Below are 12,216 nucleotides of genomic sequence, written 5' to 3' on the forward strand. Positions count from 1 at the left end.
GATATGGTTACCATATGTTATCAATAAAATTGTGTTTAAAGACAAAATCACCCAGCAGCGTCCACAATAGAGTAGGCATTTGAAATCATACCCTAGTGACAGTCCAACACTTTAACCCCGGGGGTGTCAAACTCATTTGGTATGAGAGCCAGATCTGAGAAATGAGATCTTGTTGGGCTGGACCATGTCAGGCCAGGCCATGTGTGTACCTATTTAAGATTAGGTAGTAGAGATATAAACTTTTTAAAGGACACAGACAAACACGACTAAAGATTTATTTAAAAAATAAAATAAAACATGCTTAAAACATTAGCACTTGTTGGCCTTAAAGATGCTTTCTTTGTATTTCTCCCATGGAATCCAGGGAACTGGGCAAAGGAAGCTCTGGCTCTTTCCCTCCCTCCCCAGGCGACCAGGAGGGGGAGGAGCCTCACCCAATGGAGAAAATCAAGGTTTTCCTCTGTAGCTCCTATGTGATTGAGCAAGTCTTACAAAGCAAGCTGAGATGCAGAAGGAAGCAAAAGAGAGGGAGAAGGAAGCAGACAAGAGCTAGTTGCTCAGGGGCTTGATAGGAGCTCTTCGGGGGCCTGATTCGGCCCCTGGGCTGCATGTTTGACACCCCAGCTCTAACCACCACACCACACTTTCCTTAAAATATAGACAGAGTTCTACAAGTTATCTGTTAATATCAGCTTTAATTAAAAAGTGGATGTAAGTGTGAATGTTTTGGTTTTTATCTATGTGTGCATAGTTTTATATATTTTCAGTATATCACTAAATTTTTTACCAATGTTTTAGCATTGTAAACTGATTGGTAACTTTCAGAAAATAAATATCTTTTACCTTCCTCAAAACAGAACAACTGTAGATTTTCTGAAGGTTAGTTTCTTGCCATCTTGGGAGGAATTTGAAAGAACAGAAACACCTCTGTCCCTTGTGCACAGCTTACCGTGCTCACCCTCTGCGCATTCCTCATGTATCCCTGCTGGTCAGAGGCTTTGTTTCTTCCTCCTCAAAAAAGCCACTTCACATTATTTTCATTTCGCCCTGAAGTGCAAATTATGGGACTTACTTAATGGGAAGAATGCTTTGTATGATCTGAGAGTCCCATAGTGTGAAGCGCTTACTGTAAAGGCAATAATCAGCACTTTGAAATGAATCCAGGAAAAGGTGGCTGGTAACACAAACCCTATTGTTTTCAGTAGTCTTTATGTACTGTTTAGTGTGCACAAAATGGCCTTGGACATGTGCAAGTCCAGGGGCTAACAGTGGGTTCTCACCTGAATCACGTATTCTCCTTGGGGCCATTTTTGGTGAATGGAATCTTCACTGTGTAGAACCCAGCAAACCACATTCCGATAAGTCAGGCTCTAGGACCTCTTTATACCATCTGTCTAATGTATGAAGTGGTTCTCCTTTGGCTTTTGGGCTACTGGAGTAGCTAGGTGGCAAAGCTATGAGTCAGGAAGTCTGAAGTTCAAATCTCTCCTCCACTGTAAACTCAGTAACTAGTTTTAGGCAAGGTGAGATCTCTCAACCTCTCAACTGCAGTGTATCATACAAAATTGCAAACTATGATATACTGAGAACCCAAATTCAATAAACTGTTATTTCTTTCTGGTTTATATCTGTAAATGTGCAGGTGGCCATGTATATTTATATTTAGAAGAAAGCCCAATTTACTGTATATAGTATGTATTATCTGTTTGCTGTATTACCCTACTCTCACAGTTATTTTTGTTTTAGAGTTAATAAGCCTATTTTCTGCATTATTTAACATATCATGTCTAATTATACTTTGTTTCACACTGCTGTAATCCTAATCCTATTACATTGTTTACCAGATGTCATCCCATAATTGCATTGATTTATATTGTGTAACTGGGGTATGATGGACTATAAATAAATAAAGGGCTCCTGCCCTGTGGCTCTTAGCCTGGGCATGCCATAAATAGTTAAGAAAGTTTGCATTGTTGTGCTTTATCCCTTTTGGCTCAGGTAGCCATTTAGTCAGTTCTCTAAGTTTCAGAGTACATCAACACACCAAGATATTTCTGTGTGAAAGACTACACTTGGGAAGTGATGATGAATGCTCATGGACCATTTCCAGTCACCTGTGGGGAGTGTGCCACATTTGTCTTCCTCCCTGAGGTCAAGACAGAACACATTTGTCAGAAGTATAAGTTGGTACACTCTTAGAGGAGAATGTTTGGAACCTGGAGGAAAGGATTACTACTCTCCATGAAATCAAGCAAGGGAGGAGTTCGTTAATAGAAGCCCAGGTGTCTTGCATAGGGAAGGAGAGACCAGTCGAAGGGACAAAAGCATGGTCGACTGTCTTAATGAGATTACTCAGAGCGCTGCAGCCCAACCCCAAAGGTGTTGAGCAAGACAGCACTCAGTGCCATTAGAACTAAGGAATTGATTCCAGGTGTTTGCAGTGGAGGCAAAGATGGAAACACTGCCAGTGGAAGTATCACAAACACAAGGAGGACAATGGGAGGTGGACAAGGAGATACGAAGAAATGGCAAAGGAAGAAAAAGGAAGGTGTTGATCATAGGGGACTCCCTGCTGAGTGGTATGGGACATCATGTATCCAAACCTGATCCCCTGGCCAGAGAGGTATGTTGCTTGCCAGTGGCAAAAATTAAAGATATTATAGACAGAATCCTGAAACTTATCTAACTTACAGAGCATTACCCATTCATGATGGTTGATGTGGGAACCAATAACATGGCTAAATTGAAAGCATTAAGGCTGACTATGAAACTCTCTGGAAAAAGCTGAAGGGAATGGGGGCACAGGTGGTGTTCTCTTTTATCCTTCCCATCATGGGTTTCAAACAATTTTATTAGTAACAGATGGTAGTATATTCAATTTCTTACATCATTAATAACTACTTTTTTCCTCTATCCCATATATTACTTTCTACCCACCCCTCCCCCCGTTACTTGATCCCCACTGGTGTACTATACTTAAAATATTAGTATTAAAGGTACCCTTAATTAATAAGAACCGAAATTCATATCCTCCTCCCTCTTATACTTAGTCATTATCAAAAATTGTCCAATGTCCTTTTATTTTCCATTCTTTTTCTACATATCTTCTGAACTTTTTCCACTCCATCTTAAATACTTCTAAATCATAGTCTCTTAAGGTTCTTGTTAACTTGTCCATTTCACTCCATGTCATAACTTTTACAATCCAATCCCATTTCTCTGGGTATTTTTTCTTGCTTCCACAACTGTGCATAAAGTGTCCTAACAGCTGAGAGCTAGTACCAGATTAAAGTCCTATCTTCTTTTGGAAATTTTTCCATTTGTAATCCCAACAGAAAAGTCTCTGCAACTTGGTTAAATTCATATCCCAAAATCTTGTTGTTGAATCATCTTGTTGTTGAAATCTCTTTTTGAATCATCTGCCAATACATTTTCGCTCTTCCACAAGTCCACCACATATGGTAGAAAGAACCTTCATGTTTTTTACATTTCCAACATCTGTCTGGCATCTTATTATTCATTTTTGCCAACTTTTTAGGAGTCATATACCATCTATACATCATCTTAAAACAGTTTTCTTTTATACTCTGACATGTTGAGAGTTCTTCCACAAATATTCCCATGTATCCATCTGTGTTTCTTTATTTACATTAATTGCCCAATTTGAGATTTCACTACTTCATCTTCTGTAGACCATTTTACAAGTAACTTATAAATTTTCGAAATCAATTTTTCATTATCTCCAAACAGAACTTTTTCCATTTCTATTTGTTCTCATCTTATTCCTTCAGTTTTAAGATCACTTTCCACCAAACTCTTTATTTGTTGCATTTGAAACCAATCATACTTATAATTCAGCTCCTCAGCAGTTTTCAACTCTATTTTACCACGTTGTATTTTTAATAGTTGATTGTATGACATCCATTTTCCCTCTCCTAACTCAGCTGTTATTTTTATTACTTCTGCCGGCACTATCCATAGTGGTTTTCTCTCATTGCCATGTTTCTTATACTTTATCCAGATATTTAGCAAGTTATTTCTTATGTAATGGTGAGAGAAAAAAACATCCATCTTTTTCTTCCCATAGTACATATAAGCCGAATTTATTTCCATGACCTTCCAATGTTATTTCCATGACCTTCCGGCCAAATTTATTTCCATGACCTTCCAGCCGAATTTATTTCCATGACCTTCCAACGTTAAAAGTTTTTTATTCAATAACGTCACCCAATCTTATATCCACACCAACAAACTGCTTCATGATATAGTCTTAAATCTGGTAATTGGAATCCTCCTCTTTCTTTAGCATCTGTTAAAACTTTCATTTTAATCCTTGGTTTCTTTCCAGCCCATATACATTCTGAAATCTTTCTTTGCCATTTATTAAATTGTTTGCTGTCTTTCACAATCGGGATAGTTTGGAATAAATACATTATTCTCAGCAAAATGTTCATCTTAATTGCAGCTATTCTCCCAAGCAATGACAAATTAAGCTTGTTCCACTTTATCATATCTTCATCCATTTTACGCCATAACTTTTCATAATTATTTTTAAACAAATCAGTGTTCTTCATTGTTATTTCCACACCCAAATATTTTACTTTAGAGGTAACCTCACATCCCGTTAGCCTCTGCAGTTCCTTTTGTTTATTTACTTGCATATTTTTACATAAAAGTTTTGATTTTTCTGTATTAACATAAAGTCCCGCCAATTCTCCAAAATTTTGTATTTTAGCTAACAACAAGAGTGTTACTTGTATAGGATTTTCATTTATAAACATTATATCATCTGCAAATGCTCTATATTTATAGGTAAAACCTTTAATTCTCATTCCTTCTTTTTCTTCATCATCTTGTATTTGCATCAATAAGATTTCAAGAGTCATTATAAACAACAATGGCGAAAGCGGACAACCTTGTCTTGTACCTTTGCTAATTTTCATTTCATCTGTGAGATCTGCATTTATACATAACCTTGCACGTTGTTCAGTATATATTGCCTTTGTCATTCTTATAAAGTTTTCCCCCAACTTTATTTTTTCCATTACTGCAAACATAAAGTCCCAGTTCAGATTATCAAAAGCTTTCTCTGCATCCACAAAAAATAATGCAACTTCCTTCTCTGGATGTCTTTCATAATATTCTACAATATTTACAACAGTTCTAATATTGTCTCTTATTTGCCTTTTGGGGAGAAAACCCGCTTGATCTTCCTTTATAAAATTTATTAAATATTGTTTAAGCCATTCTGCCAGGATTTTTGTGTATATCTTATAATTATTATTTAATAATGAAATTGGTCTATAATTCTTTACATTTGTGACATCTCTATCTTCCTTTGGAATCAATGAAATTACAGCTTCTTTCCATGTATTGGGTATTTTCCCATTTAATCTTATTGCATTCATCAATTTTTGAAGTTTCGGTACTAATTCTTCTTCAAGCATTTTAAAAAATTTCGCTGTATATCCATCTGGTCCCGGTGCCTTTCCAGATTTCATTACATTAATCGCTGCTTCAATTTCTATTTTTTCATTTGGATCATTCAAAATTTTTTCCATCTATTCATTTAAGGGTGCTATTTTGATCTTTTGCAAATATGTTTTGATCCTTTCTTTCTTTACGTTAACACCCTTAAATAAATTAGCATAATACTTAAAAAATTCTCTCTTTATTCCTTCTTGGTCCACCATCTCTTTTCCATCAACCACAATTTTGTTAATAATTTTACTTTCTCCCTTTTTGTTCAGTTGCCAAGCCAAGTACTTTCCAGGTTTGTTTGCTCCCTCAAAAGATTTCTGTTGTAATTTTTTCAAATTCCATTCCATTTCCTTATTTAACAAATGTCTCATTTGTGTTTGCAATATTGTAATCTCCCTTATAATTTTCTTTTTCCCTGGCCTTTTTCTTAATTCACCTTCTTCTTAATTTCATTTTGAATGTCCAAGATCTGTTTATCTTTTGCTCTCTTATCTTTATTATTCAGTGTTATTAATATTCCTCTCATTACTGCCTTATAGGCATCCCATACCATCTGAAATTCTATATCTTCTCTATCATTAACTTGGAAATAAGCTTTAGTTTCATTTTCTAAGGATGTCACTGTTTCTTTATTTTGTAGTAAATCTTCATTTATTCTCCACTTTTCTCGACTTTTTAGACAATTTTGTAATCCACATTATTGGGTTATGGTCAGCTCCTATTTTGGGTAAAATTTCTATCTTCTTTGTTATAAGTTCCACATCTTTGGTACCCCACAACATGTCAATTCTAGAAAAAGAATTATGTCTGGCTGAAAAGAAGGTATAGTCCCGTACTTCAGGATTGAACTTCCTCCATATATCCTCCAAATTCTCTTGTTTAACCAGCTCAAAAAAAGATTTTGGCAATTTCCCTTCTTTATCAATTTTTTTCTTCCCGGATCTATCTATTGTGTTCTGAATTGTTCCATTAAAGTCCACCATCAACAAAATTTGCTCATAAGTCACTTCATCAAGATGTTGCGTAATATTTTTAAAGAAAATGTCCTTTGCACCATTTGGAGCATAAAGTCCCAACAATAAAGTTTTTTTTAGCATTCAATAAAATTTCCACTGCTATGTGTCTTCCATTTTTATCTTTAAAAACCAATTTTGTGTCTCATTCTTTTTTAATATAAAAAAATTACTCCTCTCTTCTTCTATTCAGCCAATGTATACAGTTCTAGTCCCAACTGCTTATTCTATAAAAATTTATAATCCTTTTGTCTAAGATGCACTTGTAAACAAACTATATTACAATTTTGGTTTTTTATCCAATGAAATGTTGCCCTTCTTTTTTGGGGTGAGTTTAGTCCATTTACATTCCAAGATATCAATCTGTAATTCATCATGGTACAAATTCTTTATTTTCTCCATAAAATCTACGCAGTTCCTGTGTGTTTGTAATTGTAATCTTTTTCCCTTGAAGTTCAAAGTTCAAACCTTCAGGTATTAACCATCTGTAGCTCATACCTTCAGGTATTAACCATCGGTATCTTATTCCATTGTCACGTAATTTTTCTGTCAGTTTTTTATATGTATTCCTGTCAGTTAACACTTGTCTTGGCAACTCTTTCATAATTCTTATTCTACTACCTCTCACTATAAATGTCTTTTCAAAATTTTTGTTCATGATTTTTCCCACCATTTCTTTTGTCATAAATCTTATGACCACATCTCTTGTCAGATTGTTCTTTTTTGCATAGAGTGAATTCACTCTATACATATAATCATACATATTTCTATTCCTTTCAGGATCTTCCTCCAAAAATTCTGCAATTATTTTTATTATGTATTCTTTCAAATCAGATTCTTCATCTTCTGGTAAACCTCTCAGACAAATCTGTGTCTCCATCAACTTGCAGTCATGTATTATCACCTTTTCTTGTAATTTTAACAAGGTGGAATAGTGTGTTTTCACTCTCTCTTCCACCTCTTGTACTTTTTTTGTTATTACTACAGACTCATTTCTGAGATTATCTCTTTTTTAAATTCTTTTTTTGAGTCCTCAATATCCTTTCTTATTTCTTTTTTAGAGGCAGTTATCATTTCTTTCACCCCCTTCATTATCCTGGCTTCCATTGCATCTAATTGGGCTTGCATTTTCTACATTGAAGCAGACCTAGTACGAATTTGCTTCGGGTCTGACATGTAAAAAAGATAGAAAATGTTTATCTCACCAAATTAAATTTGGACCATCAGGTTTAATAGAGTGAAGCTTGCCCTTTCCAATGAACCCAATTTCGCCGTCCTCTGAGCCTCCCAGGCTCAGATATTAATGTTTAAAGTTTTTATTTCCCCCAAAATGGCAGTCGTGACTTTTGCTTCACTTTAAAAAATTGTCCTTCTTTTCCCTTTATCCAATTCTGTAAACTTCTGTAGATGATCTTCTCTCCAGAGATCCCTCAAAACCTCAAAGGAGCCCTCTCCGGGACTCCCTTTCAGCCAAGTCTCCTCAAAGTATCTGTGCATATCCTGGACAATTCCCTAGCTGAGAAAAGTAGGCAGAAGGCATTAGTTTGCCTTTTACTACCCTGAACAGAAGTGCCAGCCTGCCCCCGTTAAGGAAAGCAGCTCAGCTCACCATTTTCCGATCCCTGAAGTCTCATTCTATCCTTCCCATCATAGGAAGGGGAATACAATGGGAATGGATAATAATGAAGGTGAACCATTGGCTGTAATGATGGTGCTGGTAAGAGTGATTTGGATTCTGGGACCATGGGCTAGGTTTTCTGAATGATAACCTATTAGCATCTGGGCTGCTGGTTGACATGGACAGAGAGGTGGTTGAGAAGTACCTGGCTGCATTGAATGAGTACAAATCCCCTGGGCCAGATGGTATGCACCCGAGTGCTTGAAGAACTTTCAAGAGAGCTTGCAGTCTTTGTCCAGCATGTTCCAGACTTCTTGGAGGACAGGAGACATGCCACAAGACGGTAGGAGGGCAGACGTTATCCCAATTTATTAAAAAGGGAGGAGGGATGATCCAGGAAATTAAAGGCCAGTCAGTCTGGGAAGATACTGGAGCAGATTTTAAAGGAATTTATCTGCAAGCACCTAAAGGACAACTTGGTGATCCATGGAAGTCAGCACCGATTTGTCCCCAACAGGTTCTGCCAGATCAATCTCATTTCCTTCTTTGATTGAGTGACGAGCTACCGCATCAACGGAATACTGTTGATGCTGTTTATGGTTTATGATTTATTGGATTTATATCCCACCCTCTCCGCCAAACTTTACCTGGATTTCAGTGAAGCTTTTGACAGAGCTCCCTATGATGTTCTGATGGGTAAACTAAAGGATTGTAGACTGGACTCTAAGATAGGTGGATAGGGAACTGGTTGGAGAACTGCACTCAAAGAGTACTTGTCAGAGGCATTTCATTTGAATGGAGGGAAGCATCCAGTGGGGTGCTACAGAGCTTGGTTCTTCTGGGCCCAGTACTTTTCAGTATTTTTATTAGTAATCAGGATAAGTATTTGGAGGGGCAACTCATTAAATTTGCAGGTGAACAGCGAACACACCACAAATTTGGAGGAGCAGCAAAAACCCAGAGGAGCAGCAAAAACCCAGAATTCAATGAGATCTGAAAAAGTGGGCTGATATGAACAAGATACAATTTTTATTTATTTATTTATTTATTTATTTGTAATTTATATCCCACCCTTCCCACCAGGTGGCTCAGGGCGGCTTACAACATATAAAATCTAACATGAGACATAATAGTTTAACATTTCATACAATTTGCATAATTAAAATTTAAAAATTCAAACAATTTACATATAAAAATATTAAAACATTCTACAGTCTTATAAAACTACACTCGATTTCAATTTTCAGTGCCGGTTAGTTGTAAGCCTGCCGGAAGAGGGTTGTCTTACAGGCCCTGCGGAATTGAGCAAGATCCCGCAGGGCCCTTACCTCTTCCGGCAGCTGGTTCCACCAGGAAGGGGCCATTACGGAGAAGACCCTATCCCTCGTAGATTTCAAATGGGCTTCCTTTGGCCCTGGGACAACAAGGAGGTTTTGAGTTCCTGATCTCAGTACTCTCTGGGTAAGTGCCAAGTTCTACATCTCAGTAACAAAAATGAGCAACATGCATAATGGATGGAGTATACACTTCTAGGTAGCAGTGTGTGTGTACAAGTGTGTGTGAACAATAATGGGTTTAAATTATGCTTCGGAAGGTATTGCTGGATATTAGGAAAAAAATTTTTACAGTAAGCATTGTATATGTGGACTTTATGTTTCAAGTGTGTGGGTAGTTCCTGCATGGCTCATTGGAGCCTAAAGGACTGAACTTGGGGACTGGGAACAATGGGAAGCAGGATCCAAATCTCTGCTTCCCCAGATCAATCACCAGCCCCCTGCTGGCTCAAATGACCCAATGACATTCTAACATGGGAACTTTACAGTGTATATATTTGGCCTCATTGTCCCAGTTCAGTAGTCTTAGTCTGTTTATCACTATGCTGGAATCACATTAAAAGGAGCTTGATTCACCACTACCAGTCTCCTCATGCATTGAACCCACTATTCAACAGTAAGAATTGTTCAACAGTGGAGTCAACTACTGAATGAGGTCGTGAGGTCCCCCTTATTGGTAGTCTTTAAGCAGAGGCTGGACAAACACTTGTCAAGGATGCTCTAGGCTGATCCTGCATTGAGCAGGGGGTCGGACTAGATGGCCTGCATGGCCCCTGCCAACTGTGTGATTCTGTTTTATTCTAAGCAAACAAAATGAAGGGTCTTGCAGTAAGTGTGCAATCTCTACTGTACTGTGGATGACAGTGGCAATTTCACCCCCTTCCAAGGCTTCATGGCAGTCCTCTAACTCACAAAGCTGTTAGTACATTTGATTCGCAAAACCCTGAATATCAAGTTTTCCAGACCTGAAAAAGGCTGCTTGGGAGAGTGGAAAGTGGATAAGATTCTCAACCATCCTAAAGATAGATTTTCACAGTGATTTATTTTGAACCTTTCAGGTTGGTTTTACAGCTCTGTAAGGAAATGAACTGACCTGGATAGCCTGATCTTGTCAGATCTTAAAAGCTAAGCAGGGTTGGCCCTGCTTAGTATTTGAAAGGGACACCGCCAAGGAATGAAGGCCATGAAGTAGAGTTGGGCAATGGCAAACTACCTCTGTCTTTTGCCTTGAAAACCCCACGGGGTTGCCATAAGGCAGCTGTGATGTGACAAAAAAACCAGTTTATCTACCAAAGGTAATTGAAATTTCATTCCATTCCCCTAGCTTTGAGAAGTATTTGGCTTTGTCATGCTGTGCTTAGGTAGCTGACTGGGGTGCTACTGATGTCCTATGCTCTTTCTTCCTCCCAAACAGAAAACCAATCTGCAGGTCAAAGACCACCTTGGTGTTCCTTCTGCCCACTGTCTCACAACAGATCCATGGGTCCTGTTTGAAGGATCCTGGTCCTCTCTAATCCAATTAAAGGCAGGGAAAATCCAGGTGGAAAGCGCCTTTATTTGTATGAAGGCAACCAGTCACTAGTCCTGCCTTTACGAGGGCCCCACTTACTTTCCTAAAAGGCATGGTGGGCACCAGGGAAGTGCCTGTGGGTGACACAGCACCCACAGGCACCACACTGGGGATCAGTGACCCAAATATTCTTTACAGAAGCCTCTGGGGCAGCATAAAATTAATCCCATAAAAGTGAATGGATTACTAAAAAACATTTTACAAAAATTTCTTACATGAATATATTGTCTCAAACTGCATTAATATATTGTCTTAAATAATAATTACAAACTGATAATTCCTGTTCCATCTTTGTGCTATAGTGTATCTTTTTAAAAAATCCAGTTTATTTATTTTAAATCATTTTTTTTTATCCAACCTGATTGTAGGGAAAGGTATTTGTTTTTCCAGAAGTACTACATCCTTTTCTGGTTGTGTGCACAACATCACTCAATTAACAATCAACACTATCACATAAGTTACTGGAATTACTAAACATTATGGACTATATGAGAAGAAACCATGCTGCAGTCAAAACCTTTAGAAAATGAAGAAAACTATTCTTTTTTTACAAAATATTTTAAAGGCAAGATGGGGCATAAGGCCCTTAACATACACTTATTTCATGATAAATATGGGAAAGAAGAGGGAGAGGCTGACCAGGCATTCGGTAATAAGGAGGAATGGCAAGGCTGGACCAAGGTTCTTGGATGCTGTGCACTTTCCTTAGCAGGTATCAATGGGCTCAGTAGTACTAAGTGCTAACTGTTTAGTATAACAGCCTAAACAAGACTTTATATGTTGCACAAAATATTTATGTTGTATTCCATGTTGCTAATATGGTTAAACATGCTGCTGCTAATTGCAAGACTTAATATTTTATCTGATGGCTACTATTTAATTATCTGCAAAGCATGTTGTGATTTTGATTGCATTTATTGTGATTTTAAGTTTGTTTTTATTGCTTGTGTGCCACTTTGAGTACTGGAAAAGCAGTATATAATTATTGTAAACAGACATTTTAAGTATTATATACATGAATTAAATGTATTACCAGTATCCAGAATTTCAGCTTTAGGTTATAAAATTAAACTGAGAGTTAACAGTATCTGGAAAGCACCAATCAGCAACCTGACAGGATTAAAAAGGAGCCCTATTTTTAAAATCTGTTTTCTCTTAAGATGGGTCTGAAAAGATCATGTGTGCAAAATACAGTTCATA

Source organism: Heteronotia binoei, chromosome 21 (assembly GCF_032191835.1).
Source record: "Heteronotia binoei isolate CCM8104 ecotype False Entrance Well chromosome 21, APGP_CSIRO_Hbin_v1, whole genome shotgun sequence".
Lineage (NCBI taxonomy): Eukaryota > Metazoa > Chordata > Lepidosauria > Squamata > Gekkonidae > Heteronotia > Heteronotia binoei.